At 45.1% G+C, this 22,502-nt stretch overlaps 1 pseudogene; it reads right to left on the bottom strand.

Moving 5' to 3' along the window:
* The window catches only part of LOC149302532 (MARVEL domain-containing protein 3-like), a 51,524-nt pseudogene extending 32,085 nt beyond the window's left edge, over positions 1 to 19,439 (bottom strand).
* Positions 19,440 to 22,502: the final 3,063 nt, after the last annotated feature.

Below are 22,502 nucleotides of genomic sequence, written 5' to 3'. Positions count from 1 at the left end.
AAAAATGGGAAAGGCGAATGAGTGGGCAATTGGCGACCCACTCACCTGTTTCACCCCAGGGCAAAGCACCCAAACACTGTCAGTCTTAAACGTTTGGCAGCAGACTTCCAGAGCTCAGACACAAGGCCCTAGCGTAAGCTGGCCACTCCGGCGGAGGTAGCAGGCGTTGCCACACCGCAGACAGAGGCAGCCAGGGGGGAGAAACTGCCCTTACCATTAGGGACATTTGATTCATGACACTAGCCAGGAAGCGAACTGGCATCGAAGAGACACTGGCACCACCACCAGCAGCAGCAGCAGCAGAATTGGGAAAGGCGAATGAGTGGGCAATTGGCGACCCACTCACCTGTTTCACCCCAGAGCAAAGCATCCAAACACTGTCAGTCCTTGGCGTTTGGGAGCGGACTTCCAGAGCTCAGACACAAGGCCCTAGCGTAAGCTGGCTACATTGGCGGAGGTAGCAGGCGTTGCCACACCGCAGCAAGTGCAACCAGGGGGGAGAAACTGCCCTTACCATAAGGGACATTTGAGGCATGACACTAGCCAGGAAGCGAACTGGCAGAGAAGAGACACTGGCACCACCACCAGCAGCAGCAGCAGCAGCATTGGAAAAGGCGAATGAGTGGGCAATTGACGACCCGCTCACCTGTTTCACCCCAGGGCAAAGCATCCAAAAACTGTCAGTCCTTGGCGTTTGGGAGCGGACTTCCAGAACTCAGACACAAGGCCCTAGCGTAAGCTGGCTACACCGGCGGAGGTAGCAGGCGTTGCCACACCGCAACAAGTGCAACCAGGGGGGAGAAACTACCCTTACCATCAGGGACATTCGAGGCATGACACTAGCCAGGAAGCGAACTGGCATTGAAGAGAGACACTGGCACCACCACCAGCAGCAGCAGAATTGGGAAAGGCGAATGAGTGGGCAATTGACGACCCGCTCACCTGTTTCACCCCAGGGCAAAGCATCCAAGCACTGTCAGTCCTTGGCGTTTGGGAGCAGACTTCCAGAGCTCAGACACAAGGCCCTAGCGTAAGCTGGCCACTCCGGCGGAGGTAGCAGGCGTTGCCACACCGCAAACAGAGGCAGCCAGGGGGGAGAAACTGCCCTTACCATTAGGGACATTTTGGGCATGACTCTAGCCAGGAAGCGAACTGGCAGAGAAGAGATGCTGGCACCACCACCAGCAGCAGCATTGAAAAGGCGAATGAGTGGGCAATTGGCGACCCACTCACCTGTTTCACCCCAGGGCAAAGCACCCAAACACTGTCAGTCTTAGACGTTTGGCAGCAGACTTCCAGAGCTCAGACACAAGGCCCTAGCGTAAGCTGGCCACTCCGGCGGAGGTAGCAGGCGTTGCCACACCGCAGACAGAGGCAGCCAGGGGGGAGAAACTGCCCTTACAATTAGGGACATTTTGGGCATGACTCTAGCCAGGAAGCGAACTGGCAGAGAAGAGATGCTGGCACCACCACCACCACCACCACCACCAGCAGCATTGAAAAATTGGAAAGGCGAATGAGAGGGCAATTGGCGACCCGCTCACCTGTTTCACCCCAGGGCAAAGCACCCAAACACTGTCAGTCTTAGACGTTTGGCAGCAGACTTCCAGAGCTCAGACACAAGGCCCTAGCGTAAGCTGGCCACTCCGGCGGAGGTAGCAGGCGTTGCCACACCGCAGACAGAGGCAGCCAGGGGGGAGAAACTGCCCTTACAATTAGGGACATTTGAGGCATGACACTAGCCAGGAAGCGAACTGGCAGAGAAGAGATGCTGGCACCACCACCAGCAGCAGCATTGAAAAGGCGAATGAGTGGGCAATTGGCGACCCACTCACCTGTTTCACCCCAGGGCAAAGCACCCAAACACTGTCAGTCTTAGACGTTTGGCAGCAGACTTCCAGAGCTCAGACACAAGGCCCTAGCGTAAGCTGGCCACTCCGGCGGAGGTAGCAGGCGTTGCCACACCGCAAACAGAGGCAGCCAGGGGGGAGAAACTGCCCTTACCATTAGGGACATTTTGGGCATGACTCTAGCCAGGAAGCGAACTGGCAGAGAAGAGATGCTGGCACCACCACCAGCAGCAGCATTGAAAAGGCGAATGAGTGGGCAATTGGCGACCCACTCACCTGTTTCACCCCAGGGCAAAGCACCCAAACACTGTCAGTCTTAGACGTTTGGCAGCAGACTTCCAGAGCTCAGACACAAGGCCCTAGCGTAAGCTGGCCACTCCGGCGGAGGTAGCAGGCGTTGCCACACCGCAGACAGAGGCAGCCAGGGGGGAGAAACTGCCCTTACAATTAGGGACATTTTGGGCATGACTCTAGCCAGGAAGCGAACTGGCAGAGAAGAGATGCTGGCACCACCACCACCACCACCACCACCACCAGCAGCATTGAAAAATTGGAAAGGCGAATGAGAGGGCAATTGGCGACCCGCTCACCTGTTTCACCCCAGGGCAAAGCACCCAAACACTGTCAGTCTTAGACGTTTGGCAGCAGACTTCCAGAGCTCAGACACAAGGCCCTAGCGTAAGCTGGCCACTCCGGCGGAGGTAGCAGGCGTTGCCACACCGCAGACAGAGGCAGCCAGGGAGGAGAAACTGCCCTTACAATTAGGGACATTTTGGGCATGACTCTAGCCAGGAAGCGAACTGGCAGAGAAGAGATGCTGGCACCACCACCACCACCACCACCACCACCACCAGCAGCATTGAAAAATTGGAAAGGCGAATGAGAGGGCAATTGGCGACCCGCTCACCTGTTTCACCCCAGGGCAAAGCACCCAAACACTGTCAGTCTTAGACGTTTGGCAGCAGACTTCCAGAGCTCAGACACAAGGCCCTAGCGTAAGCTGGCCACTCCGGCGGAGGTAGCAGGCGTTGCCACACCGCAAACAGACGCAGCCAGAGGGGAGAAACTGCCCTTACCACTAGGGACATTTTGGGCATGACTCTAGCCAGGAAGCGAACTGGCAGAGAAGAGATGCTGGCACCACCACCACCACCAGCAGCAGCATTGAAAAATGGGAAAGGCGAATGAGTGGGCAATTGGCGACCCACTCACCTGTTTCACCCCAGGGCAAAGCACCCAAACACTGTCAGTCTTAAACGTTTGGCAGCAGACTTCCAGAGCTCAGACACAAGGCCCTAGCGTAAGCTGGCCACTCCGGCGGAGGTAGCAGGCGTTGCCACACCGCAGACAGAGGCAGCCAGGGGGGAGAAACTGCCCTTACCATTAGGGACATTTGATTCATGACACTAGCCAGGAAGCGAACTGGCATCGAAGAGACACTGGCACCACCACCAGCAGCAGCAGCAGCAGAATTGGGAAAGGCGAATGAGTGGGCAATTGGCGACCCACTCACCTGTTTCACTCCAGAGCAAAGCATCCAAACACTGTCAGTCCTTGGCGTTTGGGAGCGGACTTCCAGAGCTCAGACACAAGGCCCTAGCGTAAGCTGGCTACATTGGCGGAGGTAGCAGGCGTTGCCACACCGCAGCAAGTGCAACCAGGGGGGAGAAACTGCCCTTACCATAAGGGACATTTGAGGCATGACACTAGCCAGGAAGCGAACTGGCAGAGAAGAGACACTGGCACCACCACCAGCAGCAGCAGCAGCAGCATTGGAAAAGGCGAATGAGTGGGCAATTGACGACCCGCTCACCTGTTTCACCCCAGGGCAAAGCATCCAAAAACTGTCAGTCCTTGGCGTTTGGGAGCGGACTTCCAGAACTCAGACACAAGGCCCTAGCGTAAGCTGGCTACACCGGCGGAGGTAGCAGGCGTTGCCACACCGCAACAAGTGCAACCAGGGGGGAGAAACTACCCTTACCATCAGGGACATTCGAGGCATGACACTAGCCAGGAAGCGAACTGGCATTGAAGAGAGACACTGGCACCACCACCAGCAGCAGCAGAATTGGGAAAGGCGAATGAGTGGGCAATTGACGACCCGCTCACCTGTTTCACCCCAGGGCAAAGCATCCAAGCACTGTCAGTCCTTGGCGTTTGGGAGCAGACCTACAGAACTCAGACACAAGGCCCTAGCATAAGCTAGCTACACCGGCGGAGGTAGCAGGCGTTGCCACACCGCAGCAAGTGCAACCAGGGGGGAGAAACTACCCTTTCCATTAGGGACATCTGAGGCATGATTTCAGCCAGGAAGCGAACTGGCAAAAGATACTGGCACCACCACCAGCAGCAGCGTTGGAAACGGAAAAAGGTGAATGAGTGGGCAATTGACGACCCACTCACCTGTTTCACCCCAGGGCAAAGCATCCAAAGACTGTCAGTCCTAGGCGTTTGGGAGCGGACTTACAGAGCTCAGACACTAGGCCCTAGCGTAAATTGGCTACACCAGCGGAGGTAGCAGGCATTGCCACACCGCAGCAAGTGCAACCAGGGGGAGAAACTACCTTAAACATTAGAGAGAAAAAATTTAACTTTCCAAGCTAAGAGCTGGGTAACCCAATTTGGGCAGATTGAATTTAAGAAAGGCAATCTGCTCCATCAGATGAGGTGCCATGCGTGAGCGCTGTGGACTCAGTATGTTTCCAGTCATAGAAAACACGCGCTCACTTTGAACAGTGGTTGGCGGACATGATAGAAGCTGCTGCGCAACCCATGAGAGTGCAGGCCACACACTCTTCTTTTCATCCCAGTAGCTAAGAGGATCAACATTAGGAGCAGAAGGAACTTCACAGAGGTAAAGTTTGACCATTTCAGCAGCACTACTCTCCTTTCTGCTGCTAGCTCTGTCAGATGGTCCAACTATACTGCCAAGTGCCTCTTCCCAAAACGCAGCTGCTCCACTCAGCTGTGTTGTGCTGCTTGTGGCACTGCTGCTGATGCTGCTGCTAGGGGTAGCAGACCACATCATCTCTTCCTCCTCCTGCACCTCACCCTCCTCGGACAGCATTCCCATTTTACGCTGCCAGTCACGCACCTTGTTGACCAATTGCTCCCGGTAGCTACTGAGAACATTGAATTTCAAAGCTAGCTTTCCCTTAATTCTTGGATCACAAAGGCACGCTAGCATCATTTCGGGACTCTCTTCCATTCGCTTGCGAAGGTGTACTTTTAGCAGATCCTTCAGCTTCCTGACTATGGCTGCTACGTCAGGATGTAGAGTGCCACCTTGAACAGCCTCACGGTTTCCAAGGAACACATCCATCTTGCTGCCTAGATGGGAGAACACTGGGATTACCTGGGCCAGACTGGCAGTGTTTGAGCTTAAATTTTCTGTGGCATCCCTGAATGGTTTAAGGACTGCCACTAGCTGGGCGATCACTGTCCAATCCTCCCTATTCAATGGAGAGGTAATCCCAATATTGTGCTCTGAGGCAAGATTATGGATTGCCCTCTGCTGCTCCAAAATCCTCTCTAGCATGTCTAACGTGGAGTTCCACCGTGTACTGACATCCTGACGTAGGCAGTGTACGGGAAGACCTGACCTCTCTTGCTCTTCCCTCAAAAGTTGGCTAGCCTTAACACTATGGTGAAAGTGCCCAGCGATCTTTCTGCAGCGGGACAGAACTACTGCTGCCACATTAGTTCCTTCTGACATTGCTGCCTTCACTACAAGATGGATGATGTGGGCTGCACAGCGCACACCAACAATATGACCATCTCGCAGCGCTTTCACCATATTGGCACCTCCGTCAGTTACCACAAAACCAACTTCAACATTGGTGCCCGCCTCTGCTCCCACCCAAAGGCTAAACATTTTCCTAATCGCATGCAGAATATTTTGGGAAGTGTGCTTTTCATCCATCACTTCTGCATGGAGAAGGAATGATCGGTAGCCTGCTGCAGCAACTTCCTTAGACACACCGGGCTGCCACCAGTGTGCTGTCAAAGAAAGAAAGGCATGCTGGGCGCTAGGTGCACTCCACAAATCTGTAGTGAAATGAACACACTGACCAGCAGCCTTGGAAAGCTCCTCTTTCACTGCTGCAACACAGGACCGATACAGCGAGGGGACAATGTTCCTGCTGAAAGTGGAACGTGACGGAACTGTGTATTGTGGAGCCACAGCCGCCATCAATTGTTTGAAAGGCTCCCCTTCAATCATGGAGAAGGATGCCCCTCCAACAGCAATGAACTGACCAATAAGTCGCGTTACTTTATTGGCCTGCTGTTTGGGCATCGTTCTCTTGGAGTGGAATGCCCCAAATTCTTCCAGGGTGGGCTGGGCATGCAGTGCTCCAACCTGCCTTGGTCTCTGGCTGCCAGCACTAGTTGCTGCTGCTGCTGCTGCTGCTATTGGCTCAGAAGAAGAAGCTGTTGGGGTTTTTCCACGGCCACCAGCTATGCTGCCTGCACTAAGTTTTACCTCTGCATCTTTCCCCAATAGCACAGCGTTGTGTTGAGTGCTGAGGTGATGCTTCATGCTAGCACTGGTAAAATGGCCAGACACTTTCCCTCTGCTTATTAGCTTCCCACAATGTTTGCACTTTCCATAGCGCCCTTCTTCAACATTTTCAAAGTGCTCCCAAATTGGGGCGCGCATAGCCTTGGAGTGTGCCTTGGGTGCTGCTCTTACTGCTCGGGGTGGATGAACAGAGGCAGAACTAGTGGTGGTGGGACTGGTGGTAACAGTACTGGCCATAGTGGGACTGCTAATTGCTTTAGATTTGCTAGGTTTTGCTGCTGCTGCTGGTGGTGGTGATGGTGATGATCGTAGCGGAGAAGGTGGAGGCTCAGGGGAAAATTGTGCACTAGTCATTTGGACACTGCTCCCTGAGGAATCTGATTCCTGACCACTCATCTCCTCTACTTCCTCTGGCTCATAGTCTAGCTCTTCATTAGCCAGATCGAATGGAATTCCTGCTAGGCTGGAGCTAAGACTGATATCGTCGTGAGACTCGTGACTAGTAGTAGTGCGAGCAGGAAGAATAGACTCTGCACTTGGCCTCTCAGTCTCAGGCTCCTCTGCTACCTCGCTAGGTGGAGTTCCACTATGTGTAGCCCTCTCTCTAACTGTCTTTACAAAAATTTTGTAAGGACTTGGTGGCTTGCTAGAGGTACTAGGAGGACATGGCGTGGCGGTACCAGTGGGAACAGTAGGCGCAGCACTAGTGGTGGTAGAGGCGGGGGTGGTGGTGGTGGTGGTTTTCCCTACAAAGGAATGAGATCGCTTTGGTTTGGGACCCCTCTGAGTCTTGCTGCTAATTTGGCTCTGCTTGGTACCTTGCATGCTGCTGGTGGATGGGGAAGATGCTGCTTGGGGCAAAAGGCACTTCTTTTTAGTCACTGGGCTGGTACTACTTGTGCTACCCTTTAACTTTGAACGTGCTTCTGGTGCTTTAGGCTTTCCGTAAAAAACCATAGAGCTTGTGGGCCTAGCCGCACTACTACTGCCTGCTTTTGGTGCCTTTCCTTTACTTGATGATCCTTCAAGCAATGCTTCCCCAAATGATAAGCGAGAGCTTGGCCTACTTGGCCGACTAGACTGACGCAAAGGCTGCATCTTAGAGCTGGTGGTGGTGCTGGTGGTGGTGCTGGTGGTGGTGGTGGTGGTGGTAGATGGAGCTTGTCCCTCCTTAGTCCCAAAAGGAGGATCCATTTCAAATTTTGTGTTGTGTGTGTAGTGTAGTGTAGTGTAGTGTAGTGTAGTGTTTAAAAAACTATAAAAAAAAAAATAAAAAAATAAAAATAAAAAAAAGGAAAAACGAATTAAAGACAAAAAAATTAGAGGAAGTTCTCTTCAGTGCTACTGCTTAAAAAGTAAAACTATGCACTACTGCACTGTGCTGTGTGCAATCTGCCAAAATCCTAAAGTTATTGAAATTATTAACTCAAGATTAACTATTTAATAACTAGCAGTATTTTATTTTTAATTTGAATTTACACGGGCCTAAGAGCTTAGCCTACCACTATGCTAGCCTAAAGCTATATTTCCTTACTATAAGTCTACCTCTAGGCAGACGCTCTCAAACCCACTAAGCTAAAGTGAGGTTAAATCAGATTCAGTATATGATTTATTAATTAATATTAAGTTATATAATATTAATAGATTAGAACTAATTTACTTATATATTATGTATTATAGATAGAAGAATATAGATTATGAATTAGAATTTAGAATTAGAATTACTTATATTATAGATTATGAATTAGAATATTATTATTTATAATATATTATAGATTAAGATTAAAGAAGATTAGAATTATTTTAGTACTACAGCTAGTAGCTTGAAGCTTTGCTTAGTACAGCTCGTCACAGTCAATTTTTCTTGAAAAGAATTAGAAATAAAATAAAATGTCACAGCAAAACAGTTATCTTCACTGCTTGCTGCACTCACTAGCCCAACAAGTTCACTTCACTGATGGACTGAGGTGAGCAAAACACTAAGGGTACTTTTAATAAAATTGAAATAAAATGTAAAATAAATGAGAAAATCTTTGCAAAACAGTTAACGTCACTGCTTGCTGATCAAAAAAAAACACAGCACTTATGCGGCTGCACTCACTAGCCCAACAAGTTCACTTCACTGATGGACTGAGGTGAGCAAAACAAATGAAATAAAATGAAAGATTAATTAAGAAAAATTGACTTGGTCTCTTACTGTTGCTAAAACAAAGCACAAACTATAGAGCTGCAGCACCAGTACTAATAAGATTAGCTGAACTATACGCTAGTAGTAATTAATTAATATTATTACTTTTATTTATAGCTAATTTAATTAACTATTAAGATAAGAAAGAATTAGAGAATTATTGATATTACTGATTTTAGATTAGACACTAGTAGATGTTCTGAATGTCTACAGTACACTCTACACTAGTATACTATTACTAACTATAACTGACAAATATATATATAATTTTATAATGAATTCAATTATTAATTATATTAATTAATATTACTGATTTTAAATTAGACACTAGTAGATGAATGTCTACAGTACACTCTACACTAGTATACTATAGTATATATATATATATATGACTGACAAATATATATATATATATATAATATTATAATGAACTATTAAATTATAGATTCTATTAAATTGTAATTTATAAATTCTATTTAATTTATTTAAGCAGGACAGGCAATAGGCACTAGTGCCAGCCCAGGGCAAGGGCACCCCAGTGCCACTGAGGCACTGGGTGCACTGTCAACTCAACAGCACTTACACTAAAGTTGATGACAAATTAATTTTAAAAAAATTAAATTAATCAAATTATTATTATTAAATATATTAATTAAGTAGCACTGAAGTGAGGATGAAGTACACAGTGAGAAATGGCAGGCTAAGGCTTACCAGTCTCACACAGAACAGAACAATCTCTCTCTGTAACGCTCGGATGCAGCACAGCAGTGTTGCCAAAGCAGTCACAGCGAAAAATGAATGGATCTCTCAGGCAAGCTCTGGTCTTATAAAGGCGCCTTCAGAATTAAAAAAAACAGCAGCACAGGCATTGGACGAGACCCTTAGCGTTACGTCACAAGAGTGAGCTGATTGGACAGACGAGGATCAGCTCACTCCTGTTTGAAATTTTGGCGGTTGCGCGGCAAAAACGAAGACGATCACGAAGAATCTTCGAATCTTCGTGATTGTGAGTCTTCGTCTTCGCCTACGGTTTGCCGGCACTGTATTCTGTTCTACGTTCCTTCGGAACGAACAAAAAAACGGCCTCTTCGTGCTCGTTTTCATGTTCGCCCGAAGACGAATGCACAAGTCTAGTAATCAACAGCAATCGGCAACAACGTATTTTATGGCAGAATGTATCGATCCTTCTATGCAATGGTTCATTCACACACAGTTACCCCTCTCTCCTTTAGTTCTGTTCTGTTCTGCAATGTGCATATGTAAACTGGACTGGAAAGTCTTGGTCAGTTGCATACCCGTTCATTTGATTTGATTGGCTGCTTTAAGCTTTAAACTGTCTAACAGACACAGGCACTACACACATGCATACACTCTGACTTCACGTTGCATCCTATCTCACAAGTCTCTACGTGCCAAATTGGCTTGAAGATCCTGGCGCATCAACATTGAGCCTTGAGAAAATCATGCAGCTCCTACACTCACCATCTCTGATACACATGTACCAAATGATGGGAAGTGACCAGAAGACTTGTGCACGGCAAGTGAAAATGATTCAGATTAAATGTTTGTTTTGTTTTTGTTGCATTCTTTCTCAGATAACTACTTTAGTTTTACATTAGAAGAAAAAAAAACATTTAGGGGGAGTTTTTTTAAGTTCTTTATAATTTAAGTTCTTTTTTTATGAAGGGTAAACCCTGCTGCACAGTAACAACACTTAAAGAAGACAATCTACACTTAGGTGATATCTTAGGGTTCAGTTGCTAGTGGTGATTTACCATTATTATTACTTAGTGCTGTGCAGGAACAGTGTTTTAAGATGCAACCTCTAGAAACATCTCCCAAACACCATCAGTACGAAGAGAAAGCAGCTGTCCATTTACTGAAATGTCTTACATTATAAGGGTGCCAATACATTTTATAAATATACATTAATGAGTAAAAGTTATAAAGGGGGCTATGACTGTACAAGCTCAATCATCCAGTAGAGTAAGTGGAACATCAGTATCAAAGGCACATCTCTGAAGGACTTGTACTCATATAAGAGCCCTAAAATCCAACCAATTAAACTTCGAGTGTGGTCTATTAATCTATTGACCAAGCTGATCATTTCACAGATGACATGGTTACATTGGTACAGTTTCCTTGACTGATTAGGCCTAAATGCCACTGCCCACCACCCACATTTTCCTAGTAAATGATGACACTAGACAAGTTTTGGGTAGGGAGTTGGGCACAGCCCTTCAAACACTGTGAACACCCCACCAAGCACACTTCTGGGCCAACAGTTCTCTGTGTTACAACTCTGCGCTGGCCAGGGAACTTTGACTGTGACAAAAGTACAACAGAGACACACAACAAGCAAACTTCTGTATAGATATAAAAACATAACCTTTCCCTATAAGTCCAGGGCCCCCATTCCAACCACATTCTTAATAATAACGACAACTCATACCATCACCATATATTTGCTCCAATTGGAATAACATGTGAATACTTCTGGTCATGATTGCATAAAAGACTTATCTGCAAACATGTCCTATGGAATCTGCCCAATACTGTAGTAGCAAAACACCTCTTAATAGTAGATGAAAGTTGAGTGAGCCTGTTTGGGCTCATGTCCAATTACTTGGTCAGCTCAGTTCGTTAAGAGAAGAGAACATGAGCCGCAGTGACAAAGTTAGTTAAAATACTTCCTCCTCTAACCTTATTGAGGCACACTCTGGCTCACTTTGAAATAACATAATTGGATGTATTTATAGTTATTTCATATAGTATATTTCAGCTTTAATGTATTTAATGTTTTTCATTTTATGTACTAACATTACATCTGCTATTTGCAAAATTTGTAATCTGATGATTTCATGCAAATATCCCATTTACAATAATGCTTTAGCACCTCCATCTATCAGACATTTGTAATACATAGGGCCAGTGCTTGACCTAATGGCACCCGAGTCAAAAACACATTGACTAAATCCACCTTTTTTGTCACTATTATGTTTTTTCACAACGTGTGTTTACAATTTAATTTATAAATACACTCTCTGCATTGCCTTACTATTTCATCTAAAAGCTATAGTGAGTTTTAAAGTCTGTAAAACATAGTGGTACACTCATGTGCACCAAAAATTCTGCCCTTAGAAAGAAAGACATCAGGGAAGAAAAGAGGGGGCACATGGATATGGGTCCCAGTAGGATGATTTGCCCCTAGTAAAGGGATCCAAGGGGTGCCACCATTTCGGCCTGGTCTCTGTAGGAAGAACACATGACTGCTAGCATCTTGTTGCTGAGACTAGCTGTGGTTACACACTTTATGTTCACAGTGTGCATTGTTTTACGAAACTGAACATACACAACTAGCAGAGATTGTGGACATTCTTGTAGATCTTTTATAGTAAGTAATTCTTATGACATAAATATACATAGTGGCTTGATTGGAGTTCTCATTCAGAGCTCAACAAGAAAAGTATTTTTTACTTACTTTATTTGAAAAAGACATACATTTCACACTATGTAAAAATAGTTTACATATTTACAATCATTTACACATGATTACAAATGGGTATTAAAATACCTTTACCTATAAGCAGCTAAAAATGTTGTAAGCCTCAATTAAAATAAATTTTATTCTATGATTTTGTATATGTATATGAGATTGTATAACACACACATATAATAAAAAGAGAAATTCTTTCATGTAACACTGGCAGTAAGGATATAGCACAAAATTACACAATTGTTTGTCAAAGTGTATTATACCAGTGTGCTAGGATGAAACCTATGTGAATCGAACCCTGGGTTCATTTTGCTTGCAGGGTTCAGGAGGACATTCATAATGCAGATAATTTTTCTTAAAGTCGCGCACAGTTCTGATATAGAGACCACACAATACTGTGCTAGGAAGGTACAGGCAAGCAGCAATCAGGCCAAATATAGCAACAGCTGCATCCCCTCCTTGCACCTCACAGTTCATCCAGGTGTAGCCACGGCCCGCATAAACTCTCTCTCTTTAGCCTTGCAGATTTCAGTTGAGTTTACCTGCTTAATAAAGTACAGGTAAAGTCCGACTGCAACAACATACGCCAGGAACGCAAGATCGTCAAGAATCAGTTCTGCAAAGAGGATTCGCACGGAGACACTGTGTAATGGTTTAGCCCCCAAAATCAGGAATAAAATAGTAAATGCACACAGCAGCATGCTGAAAGCCACTCCGCCATAAACTCCTGGTGCCCTCAGCTGAGTGTATTGCATGTCCATCTCCCGCACTTGCTGTAGCTCATTGCCTTCAAAAGGACTGTATGCGGAATCGATACTGAACGTACTAAAGCCAGCTGCGGATGTGTATCCAGTAATAACTGCGTAAGATGCTACAATACAGATCAACACCAACACCCCGGCGGTGATTTCCACAAACTGCAAGACTCCTGCAAGAAGAAAACAAAAGATGGTTAATATTTTTTTTTTCTAACTAAAAAACATGAGACAAAAAAGTAAGAAAGAAAACGAAGGGAAGAAAAGATTTGTTTTTAGAACATGTGGTAGTACACGAGTGCAGTTTTAGGTTAGATGGTAAAGTCTTATCTGTAGAAATACTGCTTGACATAAATGGGTAAACAGTGACAGCAAGCACTGAATAAGGAAACAAAAAGTAAAGGGAAACTGGGATATCCGCAATGTGCCTTATGCGATGAAAAGCTTATAATCAGAATATACCGTATTTGCTCGATTATAAGAAGAGGTTTTTTTCAGAGCAAATGCTCTGAAAAATACCCCTCGTCTTCTAATCGGGGTCGTCTTCTAATCAGACCTCAAATAGAGTCTGATTAGGAGACTAAGATCCAGATCCCCCGCACCGCTGCAGGGGACCTGGATCCTCCTGTCTCACCCCCCCCCCCCATCATACACACACTTACCGGTGCTTCCTGCTGTATTGCCGGGGCAGCGGGTTGACGTCTACGCGATCCGCGTAGACAACGTCCGCTGCAGCCGGAAGGAGGTGTGGCTAGCAGCGGGGGTTGTCTGCGTCCGTCGCGCAAACCTTCCCCGACTGTCAGAGATCAGAGTTCCCCGCACCGGTGCGGGGAACTCTGATCTCTGACAGCCGGGGAAAGTATACGCGACGGACGCAGACAAACCCCCGCTGCCAACTCCACCTCCTTCCGGCTGCAGCAGAAGGCGACGTCAACCCGCTGCCCCGGCTGGAAGCACCGGTAAGAGAGGGCTGAGAGGGGAGGGGAGAGTGTGTGTGTGTGTGTGTGTGTGTTAGTTAAATGGGGGTATAGGGTGTGTGTGTGTGTGTGTGTGTGTGTGTGTGTGTGTGTTAAATGGGGGCATAGGGCATTTCTGGAGTGGCGTTAAGGGGGCATTTAATAGAGCACTCTGCCTCCTGAAATGCCTTATACACCTATATGCCACTCTGCCCCATAATATGCATTTTAACCCCCTAAATGCCAGAGTGGCATATAGGGGTATAAGGCATTTCTGGAGGCAGAGTGCTCTATACAATGCCTTTTAACTCCCTTAATGCCACTCTGCCTCCTGAAATGCCTTATACCTCCCTATATGCCACTCTGCCCCATAATATGCATTTTAACCCCCTAAATGCCAGAATGGGATATAGGGGTATAAGGCATTTCTGGAGGCAGAGTGGCATATAGGGGTATAAGGCATTTCTGGAGGCAGAGTGGCACATAGGGGGTCAAAAGGCATACCATGGGGCACAGTGGCATATAGAGGGTTAAAAGGCATATCATGGGCCACAGTGCCATATTGGAGTGGCAAGCCTGGGGGCAGATGTGCGTAACTGGGGGACAGGTTGGAAAATACAAGAAATAAAAACAAAAAAAATATTTTTCTCAATCATAGCTTTTATTAAAAAAAATAGTTTACATGAATTAACATTTACTGGTAAAACTTTTTTCCTTTAGGGTCGTATTATATTCAGGCTTTTTCTTTTTTTCCTAAGTTAATATTCAGATTTTGGGGGGTCGTCTTATAATCAGGGTCGTCTTATAATCGAGCAAATACGGTAAACTTGGTTTAAAAAATTAAAGTGGACCTAGCATTCAGAAATGTCACATCTACACACCAGCGCCATTCACAGAAACATGGAATATGACGGCACTTAAAACCCTTCAGCCCATCTAGTCAGGCCATGCATTTCTGGGCTGCAACATCTTACAAAGAAGAACCCTTTTTTAGATAAATTTTATAATACGACATACAGATGAAATTTCACTCAAAAATACACAAACCGAGTTTATATCTCAAATGCATGTTAAAAGGATAAATGTTATCAATACAAGGGGTCTTTTAATTTAACAAAGCTGTCTGTATTCATGACAGTGGCCCTTATTAAATGGTGATATGTCACTTAAAATAATACATATCACACACTGTGTACATCAGGTGTAGTGCTTTCTAGTCACAAAGCAAAAACAAAATACCGTATTTGCTCGATTATAAGACGAGGTTTTTTCCAGAGCAAATGCTCTGAAAAATACCCCTCGTCTTATAATCGGGGTCGTCTTATAATCAGACCGCAAATAGGTCTGCCTATGAGACTAAGATCCAGATCCCCGCAGCGATGCAGGGGACCTAGAGCCTCCTGTGCTATGCTCCCTCCCCAACTTACCGGTGCTTCTGAGTCCCCGGTTCTTAGTCCGGGCAGCGTGTAGAGCTCTACGCGATTCACGTAGACAACGTCTGCTCAAGCGGAAGTTGTTTACACGAATCGCGTAGAGCTCTACACGCTGCCCCGACTAAGCACCGGGGACTCAGAAGCACCGGTAAGTTTGGAGGAGGGAGTGTTAAATGGGGGGGCATAAGGCATTTCTGGAGGCAGAGTGCTCTGTGAAATGCCTTTTAACACCCTTAATGCCACTCTGCCTCCAGAAATTCCTTTTAACCCTCTATACGCCACTCTGCCTCCTGAAATGCCTTATACCTCCGTATATGCCACTCTGCCCCATAATATGCCTTTTTACCCCCTAAATGCCAGAGTATAAGGCAATTCTGGAGGCAGAGTGGCCCATAGGGGGTCAAAAGGCATATCATGGGGCACAGTGGCATATAGAGGGTTAAAAGGCATATCATGGGGCACAGTGGCATTTAGAGGGTATAAGGCATTTCTGGGGCAGAGTGGCAAGCCTGGGGCAGATGTGCATAACTGGGGGGGAGCAGGTTGAAAAAAAAGGAAATAAAAACAAAATATTTTTCTCAATCATAGCTTTTATTAACAAACAATATTCACATAGTTTACATGAATTAACATTTACTGTTTTTTCCTATAGGGTCGGCTTATATTCAGGCTTTTTCTTTTTTTCATAAATTAATATTCAGATTTTGGGGGGTCGTCTTATAATCGAGCAATTACGGTATACGCATTGGTTTGTGAATGCAGGAGTATTCCACCTTAGTTGAGTTTGGTCAGTTCAGTCAACCTTCCACTCAATAGACCACTCTACGTAATCAGAGCGATTGTTGCTTCAGTAAACTCCAAGAATTTCAGGGACATTGGTCCATCAGTTCTTGCAATATAATATATATATATATATATATATATATATATATAAAAATATATATATGTATATGCCCATACCTAGGAACTCTCCAGGCAAATCCTCAGAGTTCTCAGGTATGTATATACTGTATTTGCTTGATTATAAGATGACCCTGATTATAAGACAACCCCAAAATATTAATTTATCAAAAAAATAAAAAGCCTGAATATAAGACTACCCTATAAGAAAAAAGTTTTACTAGTAAATATTAATCACATGTAAACTATATTTTCATATTTAATAAAAACTATGATTCAGAAAAATTTATTTTTTTGTTTTTATTTCCTTTTATTTGACAACCTGCCCCCAGTTATGCACATCAGCCACCCAGAAATGCCTTATACCCCTATATGCCACTCTGCGCCTCTGATATTCCTTTTAACCCCCTTTATACCACTCTGTCTGCCTGATATTCCTTTTAACCCCCTATATGCCACTCTGCCTCCCTGATATTCTTTTTTAACCCCTATATGCCACTCTGCCACCAGAAAGCCTTTATACCCCCATTTGCCACTATTACCCCCCTACAGTGCTTCCCTAGACTTCTTCCTGTGCTTCAGATTCCTTGGTGTGTAGTGGTGGCAGCTGGCACGATGCGCACAGACAACCTCTGCTGCTGCTGCCCGCACTTCCGCCGGGGCTTCTATGAATGAACATCGTAAGGTCATGTGATGCCGGTGCTCCGTCATAGAAGCCCATTGCACAGACCTCCACCGGCTGCCAGAGAGGAGGATCCGGGTCCTCTGCAGCGCTGACAGGAATCTGGACCTCTATTTCTCTGAAAAAAACCTTGTCTTATAATCAAGTAAATACTGAATATACACACATATATACATCATGTATAGAAGCCCAATACATACAGTATATGAACAAATACCAAAACCAAACATGCCAGAAAAACAAACATATAGTATATGTTGCCTTGTTGTATATACATTCTAATAAATTAAGCATATAAAATCTGTTGGCATGGAGGGCAGAGAGAAATAATAATTCCAGCATATCACTAGTCAGTAGGGTACCTAAAAGAGGGGCACTCAAGATTCCACTCATCAGAGGGTTGCCCAGTGGCTCGATGGCCGCCAAACCTTGCCCCACATCTTATATCCGCGCGTGTGATATTTAGAGAATAATTGGACGGATTTAGATTTTTTTCTTACTACTATATCCAGTATGTAGAAGAAATGGATATTCACAAGACAAGCTTTGCCGCTCTCACAGCAACAGATCATCAGCCACTGAAAGTATTTGGCAATCAACAACACTGTGATCAGCAATTGGCAACAATGTATTTCATGGCAGAATGTATCAATCCTTCTATATAACGGTTCACTCACAGAGAATGATGTGGAGGATAGTATCTCGTGATATGCAACATAAGGAAAAAAGTATAAAGCCTGCAACTGGTAAAGTACGTAAAACACAAGATTTATTAGAATATGCTGTACAGCATGTACTCATTGTACAGTGATTATCTTTTTTTGTGCAGATCATGCACAGCGTCCACAAGAAATCACCAAAATGTGTTCAGTTGCATCTCCAGATTATGTAAATACCCCACACGTATGATTTTTGGAAGCTACAGGGCGCGCAGGATAACATGCTCATCTTACTATGGGACGGCACACAGCATAGGGAAGGGTAGAAACACATAAAATAAAGAATGAAATGCCAGAACATACTGAACAAAATACAACTCATGTAAAAAGACACATTAATAAATCTGCAAGTCTTTCCCTCTTTTAGTTCACCCCATTACACCCATCACCAGCCACGTCTTTTGGAGACCTTTTAGTGGCCGGATATCCTCAGGGAAGTCACGGGAGACCCCCTGGTTCTTGTTACAATTCCCAATACCGTTTCAGCATAAAACGTCACGGTGATGAGTTACTATTAATGTGCTCTCATGCTCTAGATTGATTATTTTCCTTTGCCAGTAGGATATGTGAGGAATTTCCTCTGCTGCACAGCCTGTGTGCCTTATTAATAGATATAACATGGTAATTGAATTTGTGGCCCCTGGTTGTGTATGATACACTGTATTTGCTCGATTATAAGACGACCCGATAATAAGACAACCCCACAAAATTTAAATATCAATATAGGAAAAAAGAAAAACCTGAATATATGACTACCCTAGACCTTAGTATGTAAGTGCGTTTGAGCAGGGCCCTCCTCACCTGTTGTCTCTATAAGTCAAATTGTTATGTTACATACTACTTGTTATGTCCTGTCTACCCACTGTACAGCGCTACGGAATATGATGGTGCCGCTAAAGAAAACAATAAATTATAATATTGAAAAAAGTTTTACTAGTAAATATGAACTTACATGTAAACTATTTTTTCATATTTACTAAAAACTATTATTGAGAAAAATGCATTTCTTGCTTTTATTTCCTTTTTCTATGCCAATGTGCCAGCAAGTTATCCACACCTGCCCCCAGTTATGCACATCTGCCCTAGGCTTGCCACCCTGCCCCAGATATGCCACTCTGCCCCCCAGATATGCCACTCTGCCCCTAGATATACCTTAAACCCCCTTTATGCCACTCTGCACCTAGATATGCCTTAAACCCCCTAATATGCCACTCTTTCCCCCAGATATGCCACTTTGACCCCACTATGCCTCTTTTCCCCCCAGATATGCCTTATACCCCTGATATGCCACTTCCCCCCAGACTTACCAATCCATGACCGAAAGTTTTTCTGGTACCTAAATAATAGATCCACTACACTTCTCTTTTGTTAAGATGCATTAGTGTGTAGTGGGGAGTTGAAGATGCGTTCAATACCAAGAAATTCTAACTAACATGGGTCACCACCACTAATGGTCATGAAGTAATTACCTAGTGGAGAGGATGACAACATACTGCACAGCACATTTTTACAAGCAACTAAATAAATAACATGAGATGTTGTACAATTGATATAGTGTTTATTTTGAATTCTACTTGGATCTACAACATTTAGCTACCGCAACAAAAGAGAGAGATCATGTTAGCCAAAATTCAAGCTGTTGGCGGTGCAAAGGGAGTTCCTTTTTCAATAACCTGCTATAAGTAGCGTCCAATTTTATCTCCCCAAGGTGTCTTTTTAAATAGTTTTTGTCACTGCAGTGTGTGCATGTGTGTTAGTGTCAAGTATATGCGTGTGTGCGTTAGAGTTGGTTGTGGTAGTGTGAGTGTCTGTGTGCATGCACTAGTGCAAATGTCTGAATGTGTGTGTCTTGGTGTCAGGGTCCGCAACTCGAAGCTACTCGACGAAGCCACTCATTCGAGTACCCGATGCCTGCGGGTACTGAATCCCGCGACGCATCTCTGGCTTCCTCCTCTGCCAGCAATCCTGCCACTAGGCGCGCGCGCGCCTTCAACAAACTTTGTGCGCCCTTGAATGGTGACGCCGGGGAACGCGCATGGATGACATCATGGTTGGGGGCGAGGTTCCCCGGCGTCTCACACGCTACTTATAGCAAGTTTAAAATCCATAGCATAGCTCAGTGCTCAGTGATTGTTTTCCTATTGAGCTTCCTGCGCATTTTTTTGGATCTCCTAGTGTTATCTTGTGTACCGAACCTGGCTTTTCCTCGACTCTGCTGCCCTCCGTTACCCGACCCTTGGCTACTAAACGGCGTTCCCGATTTTCCTGGTTTCCTGACTCTGGCTTCCGATTTTGACCTTGTTGCTCTCTATTATGCTGACCTCGGCTACGTTCCTGACTACGGCTACTTAATTGCACCTTATACTAAGCTGCATTTAGCTTTCTGTCGCCTCCTGGGGTTACGTCCCTGCATTTCGGACTCCACCGTTGTTCCACTCTCACACTTGGTTTGTGTTAGTGTGAGTGCCCCTCCCAAAGTCAGGCTTTGGATGTGTGTGGGTGTGTGCGAGCATGGATGTGTAAGTGGGATAAGATCGGGTGTGTGTTAGTGAGTTTCTATGTATAAGAATCCCATATGTTTGTGTCAATTATAAGGCAAATATTAGGTATATAGAAGGAATACATTGCTGTTTCAAAGTCTTGCATTATTTTAACAGTTATGCTGGCTTGTAAAGATAATCACAAAAACATAATAAACAGACTAGATTATTTATATTTTTGGAAAGCAGAAAATTTGGGGTATTTCACTAGGAGCACTTAGGCTGTAGTTTTACAGCCATTATATTATTGTTTTTTCAAAAACTCTTACACAGTGATTATCTTTTTTGTGCAGATCTTGCACAGTCAGCACAAGAAATCACCAAAATGTGTTCAGTTCTTTTGGAGACCTTTTTCCCAAAGGAGAAGTATTTTAATACCAAGATCTTGAGCGCTGTTAGACCTCCTGGTTCTTGTTACAATTTACAATACCATTTCATCATAAGACGTCACAGTGATGAGTTGCTTTTAATGTGCTCTCATGCTCTAGATTGATTATTACTGTTTGCTAGTTAGATGTACCAGACATTTCTTCTGCTGCACAGTTTGTGTACCTTATTAGGAGATATAACAGCCTAAGATCGAAAAGCTGAAGTGATTGGCCAGAGATCCTTATTCAATGACAAAAAACATGTGCAATTAAAAGGGGCGTATCTACTGAAAATAGCGCCTATGGCAAGCACTAAAATTGCGCCCATGTCCACATATCTAAAACCCATTTACTAGCCCCTGCTGCCCATATATATATATATATATAATTATTAGACCCTGCTGCCGATAGCAGGTATAGATCAACACACAAACCCAGATCAATTGAACTTCCCTTGTGATCTCAGCACTGAAGGTATATATCAAATAAACAGAATCAGACATACAAATCCTGTATTTGCAGGTATACAATAGTATATGAAACGTAGCATTGCAGGTATAGATCAAATAAATACATGGAAACAGCATTGCAGGTATTAATCAACTGAATAAGACATATTAACCCTGTATTTGCAGGTATACATAAATAATGTATGGAAATATATAGATATGGATCTACAGAATAACGCAAAAACCCAGCTTTGCAGGTATAGATCAATTGGAATTCACATGAAAACACGTCATTAAAAGGTATATTTAAAACCCCCTAAATTACAGGCATAGATCACAGGTTGCACACCCCAAAGCCAGCCCTGGCGTCCACACTGCCCACACAACAATCACACTCCTATCATGCCAAGTCAGCCAGTACATGTTGGTACAGGGTGGCTGTAAGTGATGTGCAGACCCCATACTGCTGGCAGCATCAATACACAAGGGGGGCAGCTAGTTAGGTTTCAGCATGTACTGGCTGACTTGGTATGATAGGCATGTGATTGCTAACAGCAATCACAGTCCCATCATGCCTAGGTTCCAGCACTTACACATCCATGCTATCACACACTGTCAGGCTGGTAGGAGCGAGGAGAGGAACCCAGTACGCAGGCTACCTTCCAGAAGATGAGGGAAGGTTTAGTGGCTAAGGCAAAATCAGAGACGGTCCAAAGGTCAGGGCAGGAGAGAGCAGCGAAATCCATAAGACGAGCCAAAATTCGGGGTAGGAGAGATCAGGATAAGCGAAATACAAGCCAAGGGTCAAAACCAGAAATCACAATATCGGGAGCGCAAACTAAATAGCTCTGTCAGGGAAAATAACTGAGCACTGAATGAAACTCAGTGCCAGTTTATAAATCCTCCACTAGATGTCGCCCCTCCTCCTTGCGTGGTGCCGTTGACGTGCATTCCCCAGGTTATGTCGTGCAGGAAACTAGAAGAGGCAGGAGGGGGCGCGAGCGAGCGCCTAAACACAGTTTGACGGAGCTGGTTCCGGGAAGATGGAGGTTGCGGCGTGGGAGACAGTACCCGCTATCGGCGGGTACTCAGGTGAGTTGCTGCAGCGAGGATTCTCTTGCGGCGGACCCTGACACACACACACTCATTCATTCATATACTCATTCATTCACAGATTAATTCCCTCAATCACGCATACTTATTCAAACACCCTCCCCACCCCCTTACCTGCACTGCAGCTCCTCGATGCCGCTCACAGACTTCAGCAGAGGGCGCGACCTCCCTCTGCGTTCTCTGGTACTGCACAGAGGAAGCAGGACTGGAGCAGAATCATGTGATGTCACGTGAACTCTGCTAGGTTCCGCTTCCTCTATGCAGTACAGTGGACCCTCCCACAGGTAAGTAGCAGGGCTCGAGGTGCGGTCCGCGTAAGATCGGCCCCCCCTTTCCCCCCTGTAGCGACACCACTGTTAGGAAGGTGAGGTCATTTTATACCATTCTGATGTACGATTACAGGTTCCTGATCATGAACTGCCTTGTGACCTCATATATCAATACAAGAAAAACATAAATCAGTACCTATAACAAATATTACTTCATAACAAAAGCCTGACAGCCCCCACACCTCGGAACGATTGCCGAGCA

This window comes from Sceloporus occidentalis, unplaced genomic scaffold (assembly GCF_023333645.1).
Source record: "Sceloporus occidentalis isolate IW3139 unplaced genomic scaffold, rSceOcc1.0.p SCAF_18, whole genome shotgun sequence".
Lineage (NCBI taxonomy): Eukaryota > Metazoa > Chordata > Lepidosauria > Squamata > Phrynosomatidae > Sceloporus > Sceloporus occidentalis.
The sequence above is the reverse complement of the archived record's forward strand: the minus strand, read 5'-3'. Positions and strand labels throughout refer to the sequence as shown.